The sequence below is a fragment of the Mauremys reevesii genome, linkage group 21, assembly GCF_016161935.1.
Source record: "Mauremys reevesii isolate NIE-2019 linkage group 21, ASM1616193v1, whole genome shotgun sequence".
Classification (NCBI taxonomy): domain Eukaryota; kingdom Metazoa; phylum Chordata; order Testudines; family Geoemydidae; genus Mauremys; species Mauremys reevesii.
The window spans coordinates 14,398,026-14,412,984 of NC_052643.1; the positions used below are offsets into that span (position 1 = coordinate 14,398,026).

Consider the following 14,959-nt stretch of genomic DNA (forward strand, 5'->3'; position numbering starts at 1 on the left):
CCCGTCCATGTCTGGCATTGCCGCAACAGAAAAGATGCACTGGAACTGAATGGGTAGGCAACTGTGGATGCATGTTTTGTCTTGCTAAAGAGCTCACCAGCAGCAAGCACAGAGCAAGCTAGCCAGGTGGAGACAATACTAGAGTACATGGTATGATCAGGACTGGGAATACATTTAGCATAGTCTGACCTGTACGCCCATTTGTAATGTAAATGAATATTTAAACTGCTTTTGAACGACAATGTCAGCAGCTAGTTACTGAAATCACGATTATTTGAATTCCACAAGAGAAAACAGAAGATAATTTCTGTAATATAATATGAAACAAAGTGTGCTAAGTAGGATCAAATTCTTTACAGCACCTTACCAGAAACAATGCATGGCAGAGTCTGTTTCAAACAAGGTGATTTTCCAAAGTATTGTTACTGACTTTTTGTATTGTGTTAGTGAATTTTGTATACGCTAATAAAAAATGAAAGCCGCTATTAAGAACAAATCAATGGACTGTACCTGGTTTTGATCACACATGAGCTGGCCATTTGCATTGGTATTTGCAGCATCTGTTCCAATTAAGACTTGTTTTCTAGTTTAAAGATATTAGTCCAATCACTAGTGTTCTGTTCAGAACATGAATAGCGCATTGTTCTGGCAGTATGTAGTTAAACAGACTCCACAGACTCTATTAAATAGCTTTGCTGCCCAATTAGAATAAGAAGGAGTCAGGCAGACATGACTGTACTATATACCCTCTGTCCCACATGTATTTTTATAGATTCATAGTCAATGAAAACAGTTAACATGGAACATGTGTTAAGAAAACACAGCCTGAACGCTGTTGCAGAGTATGACAGAGCATCGATCAATTTATCAGGATTTAAAGGACACAGAATTTAAATACGATAACGACTGCATGTGAAATAATGCACAGGAACAGCAAAATAAGCAGCTTGTGTATGGTTAAAATAATCATTTGAAACCTGGTAACACAGAATCCTGAAAGTATAAAAATGAAACTCAATTCACTGAGAAAAACCCACACGTCTTTATATGGGGGTGTTACGTGAGTTTATTCTGGATGTTTCACTGGTGAATTGGGTGGATTATGATGTGTTGCGGGGTAGGGGTGGGGTTCTGCTCACAAGCTACTGTGTAGCTTATTGCAGAAAACTTGAGGACTGCTGTAAACATATGACAATGTGTGGCCATAGAGGAGAGAAAATGTGTATGTAAGGGGGCAGTTGTGAACCGATTTGTAATGCTCGTGGGCGGTTACTCCCATATGTAGTCATAAGAACGGCCATACTGGGTCAGACCAAAAGTCCATCTAGCCCAGTATTCTGTCTTCTGGCAATGGCCAATGCCAAGTGCCACAAAGGTGCCCCAGAGTGGGGGGAGGGATAGCTCAGTGGTTTGAGCATTGGCCTGCTAAACCCAGGGTTGGGAGCTCAAACCTTGAGGGGGCAATTTAGGGATCTGGGGCAAAAATCTGTCTGGGGATTAGTCCTGCTTTAAGCAGGGGGTTGGACTACATGACCTCCTGAGGTCCCTTTCAACACTGATTGTCTATGAATGAACAGAACAGGGACTCATCCAGTGATCCATCACATCAGCCATTCCCAGCTTCTGGCAAACAGAGGCTAGGGACACCATCCTTGCCCCTCCTGGCTAATACCATTGAAGGGCTTATCCTCCAGGAACTCATCTAGTTCTTTTTTCAACCCTGTTATAGTCTTGGTCTTCACAACATCCTCTGGCAAAGAGTTCCACAGGTTGACTGCGCATTGTGTGGAAAAAATACTTCCTTTTGTTTGTTTTAAACCTGCAGCCTATTAATTTCATTTGGTGACCCCTAGTTCTTGTGTTATAAGAAGGAATAAATAACACTTCCTTATTTATTTTCTCCACACCAGTCATGATTTTATAGACCTCTATTATATCCTGCCTTATTGGTCTCTTTTCCAAGCTGAAGTCTTATTAATCTCTCCGCATACAGCAGCCGTTCCATTCCCCTAATCATTTTTGTTGCCCTTTTCTGAACCTTTTCCAATTCTACTATATCTTTTTTGAGATGGGGCAACCACATCTGCATGCAGTATTCAAGATGTGGGCGTACCATGGATTTATATACAAGCAATATGATATTTTCTGTCTTATTATCTATCCCTTTCTTAATGATTTCCAACATTCTGTTCACTTGTTTGACTGCCGCTGCACATTGAGTGGATGTTTTCAGAGAACTATCCACAATGACTCCAAGATCTCTTTCTTGAGTGGTAACAGCTAATTTAGACCCCATCATTTCATATGTATAGTTGGGATTATGTTTTCCAATGTGCATTACTTTGCATTTATCAACACTGAATTTCATCTGCCATTTTGTTGCCCAGTCACCTAGTTCTGTGAGATCCTTTTGTAGCTCTTTGCAGTCTGCTTGGGACTTAACGATCTTGAGTAGTTTTGTTTCATCTACAAATTTTGCCACCTCACTATTTACCCCTTTTTCCAGATCATTTATGAATATGTTGAATAGAACTGGGCCCGGTACAGACCTCTGGGGGACACCACTATTTACCTCTCTCCATTCTGAAAACTGACCATTTATTCCTACCCTTTGTGTCCTATCTTTTAACCAGTTACCAATCATGAGAAGACCTTCCCTCTTATCCCATGACAGCTTACTTTGCTTAAGAGCCTTTGGTGAGGGACTTTGTCAAAGGCTTTCTGAAAATCTGAGTACACTATATCCACTGGATCCCCCTTGTCCACATACTTGTTGACACCCTCAATGAATTCTAGTAGATTGGTGAAGCATGATTTCCCTTTACAAAAACCATGTTGACTCTTCCCCAACAAATGATGTTCATCTACGTGTCTGACAATTTTGTTCTTTATTATAGTTTCAACCAGAGGTGAAAGTAAGCCAGTACACCATGCCGGACTGGACCGGCTTCCACGGTGGTGATTTAAAGGGCCCAGGGCTCCAGCAGCTGCGGCCGGAGTTCCAGGCCTTTTAAATCCCTACCCGAGCCCGGCTGCCGGAGCCCCGGCGGCACTTTAAAGAGCCAGGGGCTCCCATCAGTGGCCAGAGCCCCGAGCCCTTTAATTTGCCACTGAGCCCTGGGGCTCCCAGCCGCCTCTGTAGCTGGCAGTTCCGGGGTGATTTAAATACCTTTAAATACTGAAAGGCCCTGCCTCTTCCAGTTGAGGCCACACCCCCGCTCAGGACTCCAGCATCCTGGTAAGTCCTTTAAGTTACTTTCACCCCGGTTTCAACCAGTTTGCCCAGTACTGAAGTCAGGCTTACCAGCCTGTAATTGCCAGGGTCACCTCTGGAGCTCTTTTTAAAAATTAGCATCACATTATCTGTCCTCTAGTCATTTGGAACAGAAGCTGATTTAAATGATGGGTTACAAACTACATTTAGTAGTTCTGCAATTTCATATTTGAGTTCCTTCAGAACTCTTGGGTGAATACCATCTGGTCCTGGTGACTTCTTATTGTTTAGGTTGTCAATTTGTTCCAAAACCTCCTGTAATGAAATCTCAATTTGGGACAGTTTCTCAGATTTGTCAGCTAAAAAGAATGGCTCAGGTGTGGGCACCTCCCTCGTCCTCAGCTGTGAAGACCAATGCAGAGAATTAATTTAGTTTCTCAGCAATGGCCTTATTGTCTTTGAGTGCTCCTTTAGCATCTCGAACCCACTGGTTGTTTAGCAGTCTTCCTGCTTCTGATGTACTTGAAAAAAATTGCTATTATTTTTTGTCTTTGGCTAGCTGTTCTTCAGATTCTTTTTTGGCCTTCCTAATTATATTTTCACACTTCATTTGCCAGAGTTTATGCTCCTATCTATTTTCCTCACTAGGATTTAACTTCCACTTTTTAAAGGATGCCTTTTTTGTCTCTCACTGCTTCTTTTACTTTGTTGTTTAGCCATGGTGGCACTTTTTGGGTTCTCTTACTATGTTTTTTAATTTGGAGTATACATTTAAGTTGAGCCTCTATTATGGTGTCTTAAAAAAAGTTTCCATCCAGCTTGCAAGGATTTCACTTTTGGTGCTGTACCTTTTAACTTCTGTTTAACTAACTTCCTCATTTTTGTGAAGTCCTCTTTCGGAAATTTAAATGCTACAGTGTTGGGCTGATGTGGTGTTTTCCTTGCCACTGGGATGTTAATTTAAATATATTACCAAATGGTCCAGCTATATACTCTTGGACCAGATCCTGAGCTCCACTTAGGACTAAATCAAGAATTGCCTCTCCTCTTCTGGGTTCTGGGACTAGCTGCTCCAAGAAGCAGTCATTTAAGGTGTCAAGAAACTTTATCTCTGCATCCCGTCCTGGGGTGACATGTACCCAGTCAATATGGGGATAATTGAGCGAAATGATCTAATATTATTATTGAGTTTTTTATTTTTATTGCCTCTCTAATCTCCCTGAGCATTTCACAGTCACTATCACCATCCTGGTCAGGTGGTCGGTAATATATCCCTACTGCTATATTCTTATTATTAGAGCATGGAATTACTATCCATGGAGGGTCTATGGTACAGTTTGGTTCATTTAAGATTTACACTTCATTTGATTCTATGTTTTCTTTCTCATATAGTGCCACTCCCACACCAGCACGACCTGTTCTGTCCTTCTGATATTGTACCCTGGTATTACTGTGTCCCATTGGTTATCCTCATTCCACTAAGTTTCTATGATGCCTATTATATCAACATCCTCATTTAATTCAAGGCACGCTAGTCCATCCATCTTATTATTTAGACTTCTAGCATTTGTATATAGGCACTTTAAAAACTTGTCACTTTTTAGTTGTTTGCCATTACATGATGTAATTGAATGGGACTCTTTTTCATTTGACTGTTTCCTATTGGCATCAGTGGGTATCATGTGAGTAAACCCTCACCAGCATGAGCAGGGATTCCATCACTGGGCCCATAAGCAGCCTTCAGCCACATGTAGTGAAATCTGTCCTGCATTCCATGCTTCAATTTTAACAGATATTATTCCCCACTGCGTATCGGAGGTGGTGTAACTTTGACCCCAGCTAATTAGGTTTTGTAGTTTTGATGGATGGATTGATTCAGCAGTTAAACAGAGATAAATTAACTGTCTGTCTAAACATGGCTTAAACGAGAAGGGAATTCTGATTAGAATGTTATTTCATGCAGTCTCGCGCTTCTTTCTCGAGCAAATATCGAAAAATGCAATACTCCCTTATAGAGGAGACATCCTGACGAACTTAACCAAGATTAAACCTATAGAGTTTTAGAGAAACTTAATCAGCTCCTATAGAAATTACTTTAAGAACATCTAAAGGCCAAACCCTCCACTGGTACAAATTAATAGAACTACACTGATTTACACCAGCTGAGGATATGGCCCATGGAATTTAATGAATTAAATCTTTTTGGCTCATTTGAAATGAATTTTCTATCGAATTCAGTTAGAATGGCCAACAAATCCAGCTAAAAGTTATTTTCCATTAAATGCTATAAGCTTTTTCCATTGGACTATTTCCCCTAAACTTGAGACACAAGATGGGTGAGGTCATATGACCCATATCCTGGGACTAACATGGCTACAACCACTGTCGTAAACCTGATAATTCTTATATTATTTTTAAAGAAGCTAGTTAAGAGACAAAGCCAGTAGTGTCTGCTCACACAAGTAGCCCATTGGGGGAGGTCAGAATCCCAGCCAGGATTCAGAGCTGAACTTTGCACTTTTATAATGAGATGAACCAAAACCCCTGAACTTTGGGGTGTTCAAAATTTGGATCCAGATCTAAAACCTGTGTTATTAATTTATCTTTATTGCAAACCCTTCTTTTCCCAAATCCTAGAAAATAAGGGCTCGAGTCTCCTCTGACCCTCCAGTTACTTACACCAATTTGACTCCTTTCACGTTAGTTCTGATTTACACCAACATAAGTGAGAGCAGAATCAAGCAGAAAATTCTGAATGTAACATATATTAAATAATCCAAATAAAAATGCATAGGGTACCCACAATATTGTCTCACTTCTCTTTTAAAGGACTAGCCATATTTTATTTACAACTCTCCAGCTGAATATTTCCTTAATTACCACTTCAAAAAGTATTAACAGTTACTACAGGATGGTTATTATTAATTATTATTATTATTTTCAAGAACCAAAGTCTAATTCCAATTTTGCAGATTATGTAGGTCTGAAACATAAAATATAATATACAATTATAAAACAAATAAAAATAAATATCCAAAAAGAGATTTCTCATCTGTTGCGGAGCTGCAATCAAAAGGGTTTATAGAAAGATATGTTTTGTTAAAACTGCATGCAGCACTACAGTACCTTAGCGTGTAGGTATCTTAAAAAATAAACACAGCGCTCAGCTAACTTTAAATATGTTAAATAAACATGCGTCAAGCAAGATGAATATTAGATCATTTCACATAAATATTAACTTTTAAAGCTTTCCAACTGGCAAAATTAAGGCAACAAAGAATGCCACTTTATTTGCAACCTCATATACTCAAGGGTCTTGGAATGGAACCAAGGTAAAAAAACAAACAAGCAAATGCAGTCTGAAAAAATAGCACTCGAAATATTTGTAGATGCTGCAAATGAAAGCTGGCACAATGATGAACTTCTCTGGATGCATTGGCCTGCCAGTGTAAGTAATGTGCTAACACTAGGAAGGGCGGCCAACTCCAAGCCTTGCACAGAGCCAGCTTCGATGTCTATTCACTCCAGCGCTAGAACACGTCCAATATTGAGCCCGAAGTGTATAGGAAAGCCTTGTTTTCTGTGAATAAAGAGGAGCACAGATGAACAGAGAGGTAAATCTGCATCTATGCACACAAAAATAAATGGCCTGCCACTCACTTTATAAAACGATCCTGCTGTATATTTTGGAAGCGTGGATAACCTTTGGCTTTAAGCACCCCCTTGCCCCGACTTTGACTCCCAGTTTCACTTGTAACAGGCTGTGTGAGATGTTCTGTTCTTCTGTGGTGAGGAAGCACCTTGGAGCCTTCCACCTTTGCCAATGCCAAGCCCACTCCATTAACTCTATGAAGAATCTCATGTTGGCTGCTCAGAATGAGCTCTGCCTGCTGCACTGGCTCTGTTCCCTTACACAATACCAGACCGATCATCTTCAGGGTAAGCTGCTCAGCTCCCTCAGCCATGACAGATGGCTTGGTTTTGGCCACATAGCACTTGCTCTTCTGGGAACACAAAGGGACTTCTCCTGCAAAGGGCTAAGCTTTGAGCGTCTTCTGCTTCCCAGGGACTCCTGGGAGGCTGTTGTCTCTTTGCAGGTTGGGCTCGCAGACTCATGTGTTGTTGCATTCGCTCCGCTCTGCACACTGGACGTCCCGCCTTCTCCTATGCTGCTGCTCTGAAGGAAATGCGTTCGCAGGAGAATCTGCCCAAAACAAGATAAGCCGGGGGGGGGGTTCATTTTACACAAAGGATCTTCCTTTATTTTATTTTTTGAATGTCAGTAATCTTAATAGGTTTCAGAGTGGTAGCCACGTTAGTCTGTATCAGCAAAAAGAACGAGGAGTACCTGTGGCACCTTGGAGACTAACAAATTTACTTGGGGATAAGCTTTCGTGGGCTAAAACCCACTTCATCAGATGCATGCAGTGGAAAATACAGTAGGAATATATATATGTGGCCATGATTTACCTCCACTGGTGTCTGTTCTGACTACCCTCAGCAAAATCTAATGCCCCCTTTAATAAGAAGCCAAGGATCCAATAGGCATCGGGCTGCGCTTCAGTTCATGGCAGAAGGGCACTGATGGGCAGCGTATTGTGGTAGTGGGACGCTTCCCTTGGTGCTATTCCTGCTGGTCCTGTTCTGTTACTAAATAGAGGAATTCAGGCTCTAGTGGCTGCCAAGCTAATTTGGCAACTTTCACCAGTGCTACACGCTCTTAAAATAAATGTGATTAAAAATCATTATTTAACTAAAGCTGTCAACATAATTGTGAGAGACACAGCAGATGAGGTCATATTTTTTACTGGACCAACTTCTGTTGGTGAGAGAGACAAGCTTTCGAGCTTACATAACTGTGAGATAGTTGTGGTGAGGATTATTTTCCTCTCTAAGATCACAAGTTTTTGGGCTTAATGCAAGAAGCACTAGGTGAAATTCTGTGGGCTGTGTTATGCAGGAGGTCAGACCAGATAATCACAGCGGTCCTTAAAAATCTATGAACATTTTTCATGCTAAAAATTCAAGTCCATTTTCTACATGTAGAAAACAAGATACTGACGATAGTCTTTATTGCAGAAGCAGGACCTTTAATAAATACACTGAAACAGGGGTAAAATGCAGACAAGTGTCTTACAATTCAGATATAAGACTCGTGTGTCCCTGGCTCTAACATTTTGGGGACAATCTCATATATATTTTGTACCCTGGAAAACTTTGTGCATCTTTTCTTCACTTCACTAATATAGCAAGGACTGTCATGAGTTCTGACAAACAAAAGCAACAGAATCTTATCCCAAAGCCCCTGCAAAACAACATAAAAGATTAATTGTAAATCAATACTGTATTCAGACCGCCACTGATAAGGCAAAAAAGACAGCAAGACACTCTTGTTTAGCCAGAAGGCAGCAGCAGAATCTGTAGAACCAGTGCCCCATGTTGGTGGAAAGCGAGCACAGCAATTTGGTAGGCAGAAAAATATTTATAGCTATTTGTGGGTCTAATAAAAAGTTTCACATTGTTTGCCTCAGCCTGCAATTTAGGAAATTTTAAATGCATCTAATGCTCTCAAAATGCAATATCCTTTCCTGCAATATACACCCCTCTGCACTGGGGGCATTCTAAAAGAGAAGTAGTCTTGTGCTTGATGTTTCTCTAGTTTGGGGAAATATATCTGCATGGTGTTGGTCATTTTGATAACTAATTGGACTACAGCACTTTAACAAAGGTTGTCCATTGCTTGTCTAGGAAAACATTAGGGAAAGATAGGTAACGCTATATTCCATTTCCATAATGCCATATATACATGTATTAATAAATAGATTAGCTGGAGTATTGAGTCCAGTTTTGAGCGCCACACTTTAAGAAAGATGTGGAAAATTGGAGGGAGTCCAGGGGAGAGAACAAAAATGATAAAAATTTGCAAGAACCTGACCTATGAGGAAAGGTTACAAAAACGGGGCATGGTTAGTCTAGAGAAAAGACGCGGCCCGGTAACAGTCTTCAAACATGTTAAGGGCTGTTATAGAGAGGACAATGATCAAACGTTCACTGTGTCCACTGAAAATAGGGCAAGAAGTATTGAGCTTAATCTGCACCAAGGGAGATTTAGATTAGATATTAGGAAAATCTTTCTAATTATAAAGACAGTTATGTCAGTTATCAAGGCTGGTTGTGGAATGCCCATCATTGAAGGTTTTGAGAACAGGTGAGACAAAACCTGTCAGGGATGGTCTAGGTATACTTGGTCCTGTCTCAGTGTAGGGGGGTGGACTAGAGGACCTCTCAAAGTCCCTTCCAGCCCTGTAGTTTTATGATTCGATGATAACATAATCCCAGACTCACATTCAATTGCTATTGACTCTCTTTGATTGTAGGCACATCTCTGCTTCAGTTCCCAATCTGTACAAGGGGGATCATAATACTTTCTTATCTCAGAGGGTGTTGAGAGTTTGTAAAACACTTTGCCCTTTATATTTAGCACCATTCACCCAAGGAGCTCCAAAGTATTTAGACAGTTTTTATTATTAATTAATAGTAATAGAATATTCAGGACCAGCAGGGTGAACTAAATAGCAGCAGCGTTATCATGAGTTTGTGTCTCAAGTTTAATATTATATTTCACCCCTTTGGTGAAATATAATATTTATTATATTTATTGTAAATAGATAACTATTTCTTTATACCATCTCTGACTTTTTGCTGGACAAGGGTCGTTGTTTTTGTATTATTTTAACTATTTATTCTTTTAATGGCTTATTATTTTCAATGGGTTCCCGTGTCTCATTATACATGGTTTAGTTTGGTGAGGAGGAAATTTGCCCTCTCAGCAGGTTTGTTCATACGTTAGGGGTTTCTGCTCTGATTACTGTGTACTGTAGACTAGTCTGAGCATTTCATAAGGATCCAGTGGAACCAAATATCTTACTTGCTTTAGGTTCCCTGGACAGAATCACTCAAGCGTTTCCAGAAAATATTCTTCCCATTTTTCTTTAGCACACATGCAAGAATTTCAGTAAGACTGCTCTGGAGAAACTTCCTTGTATCACTCCCGGTCAGTGGAGAAAATCCCAGAGTCGTTACATTACGAGATGCCTCTTCAAAGGAGATTACCCAACTGACTGATCTCACCTACTCTCCAGTTTGGGCTGCAGGAGTTACTAGGACTGCTGCCCTGCGTTATCCACAGGGCCCCCTTTGCTTTTGCTTATTCTTGCCCCTCTCTCTTCTTACGTGAAAAGTTCCCAAAAGTCAGTGGCAATCGGTGCATGTTGTTGATTAAAATAAAATGGCTCAATCAATGCAACCTTCAGTTAAAAAGGAAAACAGTAGTCCAAGGAGCTGAGAAGCCAATTTTCAGCCCAAAATAAATTTGAGGGTGGAGGGAAGAGCCAGACTCAGGACCACTGAATTACTCTTAAGTCTAGAAGCCCGGCCAACGCAACATTCGAATGATTGTGCAGCCAGTTCCAAAGATGACACAGATCACCCCCTAACACACCCCCTGCCCTTGGCTAATTCATGGCAAACTCTCAGCCGAGCGCTTTACTCTTTTTTAAAAAAATGTAATGCTCCAGAATCCCGAAGACAGCAGAGAAAGGAGCCAAAGTGAGAGGAGCCAGGGTGGATCAAATGTTGCCATATGTTGTACACTTTGCAAGCCCGTCAATTGCCAAATGTCACCCAGCCTCACACAGCTCATGGCCCCATGGCCCTTTTCAAAAAATGTCAGAGCCCAGAAAAGGTCAGCAACCATCAGTCCTGTTAGGTGGGGTTTTACTGAACTCTAACGTACCAGTTCAGATATTCGGCCCCTTTACAAAGGAGGTAAGTCTCTCCCCAGCATTTTTTGGAAGGAAAATGTGGCATGCACCTAGTTTGTTTCATTCTGTGCCAGGGCCTATAAAGTTACTGTGGGTTGCAATTCTTGCCAAGTTCTAAAGGTGACACGGCAATGGGCACCCAAAGGACACTTTTATCAATGCCCTTTTATTCCTCTCTCTTTCCCCTCCACCAACCATTTTTTTTTCTAATAGAATTACTCTTATCTGCAAGTGATTTAAACTCTAAGGTTTACAGAAGATTTAAAGAGTGCGAACACAGTTGGAATGTTTTAAACTAACAGTACAAGTTGCATTTTAAGAAAATAATTAACTCCCAGGGGAGGTGCGGTTCTTGGAGTAATGACAGATTCAAGGCTGGCTCTCCCTATATGGAGTTTCCAAATAATAAAATATCTTCGGTTCCCTACTGGTGTCAGATGAGAACCTGTTAGTGTGCGAGTTGCTGGTGGACTGTCATGTATTTTTTTAGTGGGCCCATTAGTGTTTTAAAGACACAGTACACAGTAGGTAATCTTACATGCAAAGCTTTAGCACAAAACACTGTAAATGCATTTATTTTATGTGCTTACAAACTTTTTTTTTTAAAAGCTTTCCCCTTGTTTTGCACTTTTGGCTTCTGAATACTCGCGGTTTTTCTGAGGACTTAGCAATACCGCAATGGAGAGCTGGACTCTGGTTTTAACCATAGCGGAGTATGGCAAGTAAGATAGACAAAATGTAGCATACACACCAACTCCCTCTCTCTCTGGCTTGTCCTACTGTGGGAGAGAGTTATTCTAGGTAATTCGCAGCCACCTGGCTGGGTGCAGGAACACATGCCAAATCTGCCAGCTAATGAGGATGCTGTGATCAGAATCGAGATGCCATTTAACCATTATCATTATAGACTTTGGGGGAAAGAATGGAGTTCACGGGATTCCCCTGAACTGTCACTAGAAGTCTTGGGGCCAAATCCCTAGGCTTTAGCTCACACACACCTCCCATGCCTTTGGCCTGTAGGATGAAACACAAGTATCACGCTGTGAATACCTAATAATATTCTTTGCTGAAATATAATAACGTGCTTTAATCCTTTGACCATCCAAGACTTGGTGTTTTGATTGGCTGCTTGTCGCAGCCCTTTGCTTCAGGCCTGGGGCTTTAAAGGAGGGAGTGGGCTGACCAGTTAATGAAAACTTGGTGCATTATAAGCCTTATAATTCACCAGGCAGGCACCAGGAAGACATTCGCTTCTCTGATACATAATTTTCTCAACACCATTAAGGTCACATCATTGGGAGAGCCTACAGAAGATGGGGCACATCGCAGCTTGCTCTTCCAAAAACAATGCCATTTTTAATGGCAGAATGCACGTGGCTTATTGGAAAAGGGCGAAGTTAGGAACATTTTATCTTATTCTCTTCAGGCCATAAGGCATGCGACTTAGGGACTCTCTCTTCTCCGCATCTGTACAATGCCTCGTACTATTACTGCTCTTACTACTACTACTACTATCTATCATGAAAACCACTGTTTAGAAGGGACAGCTGGTGACATCTCGTTATTACAGAACACAAAGTGTCAGTGGACAGCAGGGTACCCATTGACTTCAACTGAGTTACTCCTGATTTACATTGGTGTAGGCAAGAGCAAAATCAGCCCCCTGGAATCAAATTCTCTGGGCTGCCCTTCGCTGTCACTGGGCCGTGACTTTTAAGGGCAAGTTGGTTTTCCAAGCCTGCTTATACTTACCATCAGATCCTGTAACTTCTCCTTAACACTAGTTGTATCACTATTTAAAAAACAGTTTCCCTCTATTTAGAGTAGCTACGTAGGCCTGACTGTGAAAAAGAAGGGGCTGAAAAACTGCTACATATTACCACCATTCACCCCCAGAGTTCACAGGCAGCTTTGCCAGTTCTCATGATCTTATTGTGAGTGTCACCATATTTAGGGTTTATTTAAGTTCCAGTTCCTGGCGAATCCCAGCATTCATTGAAAAAGAAAGCAAGTTTCTAGCCCCGATTGCTGCAGAGAAAAGCTTGGAGAAGGGGGCTGAGTGTGCCCTGCAGGGGCAGAAACCAGGAAGAGAAAGAAGTCAGCGTTTATTTTTTAAGATCCCCTGATTCTTAAGCCAATCTCATGATTCTTTGAAATAAACACGTTATTTTGTGAACTGTTGGGGGTTGGCAATACTGTACAGGCCTTAGGGGTTATAGCTGCGTGCTGGTGCCTCCTCCATGTGTCTGTTAACAAGACCCAGGACCACAACTCACCCAGCCTCTGCGGGGTTTTCCTACCTCCTGCAGCCAGGACAGCCTGCATCTTCTAGCTGTTCGCCTCTGGGACCATCCTTCCTTCTTCCCCACTATGATTTGAGCTAATGGAGAGATAGGTCCTTTGGCTCCAGTGGCAACGTTCAGTTGCCTAGATGGGTGGTGCAACCATCTGTGCTTCCCCTGTGAAGTAATCTATTGCCTAAAGTATGTGTCTGTGAATAACAGTTACTGTGTGTTTGGCCTGAGCTCAGCAGCCCTGCATGTCACTGCCTGGCCCCGCTGTGAAGCCAAGTTACCCTGGCTCTACCTGTTACAGGGTCTGCTTTAGTGAGTAATCAGTAGGGTCTGATGGAAAATGACCCAAATGAAATTCTGATTTTAAAAAGAGAGGGAAAGGATGATTCCCTCCCCAGTCCTCAGTGCTGACAACCAGCCATATTCACTCACCCATCCCTTTCAGTCGATACTGAATATATGCCAGAGCGTGGTACAAAGGCATACTACATTCTGGAGGAGCCATCCCATGGGTGAGACTTCAAACGGAGAGTCTGCCCGCTTAGGGACGCTGATGATCAAACTGAGTATTTCTAATGACTAGGCAGGAATAGACCCAGTGTTCTGTCACTTTCCAAATGGGGTGACTGCATTCTGCCTACCCACCTTCCCCCTGCAATTCCAGATGGGAATGGTGCCCAGCTTTACTTTGGCTCATAACATTTTGCCATGCACTCTCAAACAGCTGCTGTGTTTCACCCCCGAGGTGGTAACATTTTGAAATGTATGTAGGTTGTAAAGCACTTTGGGATAAAATGCAATGTGCAAATGTGAGCCGTTATTCACCCCACAGCACCAGTCCGGCCTCAGCCACAGCGAGGAAATCCAGCACCAGAGCAGCTGCACAGCCTGAGAAACACCTACGCCAGGAAAGTGGTGCCCACATCACAAGGGAAACCTGCAGTGTAGGGAGCTTAATGAGGTGGGGCCACCGAGGTGTCTCACTGCTGACTTAGGAAGGGTGGGGAGCATGATGGGGTCAGTGTCAGAGTGCAAAGGGGGAGTAATCACTGAAGGGTCGGCTGTCAACACAAACTGCCCTGGCCAGGGTTTGGGGTTTTAACCGGGCTATTTTCCTTCCATGAGGTTTTATAGGTAGTAAACGCCAAACCATATAACCCAGACTGGGCAGCTCTTCCATTTCCCCAGAGCACCCATTCCTAGTAGCAAAACACCCTCTCTGTCTCCCCTGTGGGAGTAACCTAGCTCTCTTTTAAGGTGCTCAGCCTAAACCAGTTTAGCTGCACCTAATCAGCTCCCAGCTGGAATTGCCTCCTTGGATGGATCCTGAAATCTAGATGGGAATTAACCCACTAAACCCCAGGCTGCTGTCTGGCTTGTCTTGGTGGGGCAACCACTGGGATGTCTTCTTCCCCTTCTTCCTAATCCAGGTGTAATAATTTCAACACAACTATTCAACAGGACTAAGGTGGCAGAATGGGCCCCACAGATTTTAACTCACATATAAAAGAGCTTAAAAAACATCAGTCAGGACTGATGAATAATGCATGATCTTAATAAAAGCACCAACATAATAAAATAAAATAAAATATATCTGCTCTTCTCATGCCTAACAGCCATCAGAAGAA

General features: G+C 42.0%; 2 long non-coding RNA genes across 3 annotated transcripts in view; one reads left to right on the plus strand and one right to left on the minus strand.

The window, feature by feature from the left end:
• Nucleotides 1-14,959, plus strand: part of LOC120387958 — a 55,990-nt gene that overhangs the window by 32,583 nt on the left and 8,448 nt on the right. The gene's annotated exons all lie outside the window — the stretch shown is intronic.
• The window catches only part of LOC120387959, a 46,795-nt gene continuing 37,856 nt past the window's right edge, over nucleotides 6,021-14,959 (minus strand). For both annotated transcript variants that reach the window (XR_005590453.1, XR_005590454.1), the window contains exons 2-3: nucleotides 6,875-7,418; nucleotides 6,021-6,794 (exon numbers count right to left, since the gene is read on the minus strand). This is a non-coding gene — a long non-coding RNA (uncharacterized LOC120387959). The remainder of the gene's footprint in view (nucleotides 6,795-6,874; nucleotides 7,419-14,959) is intronic.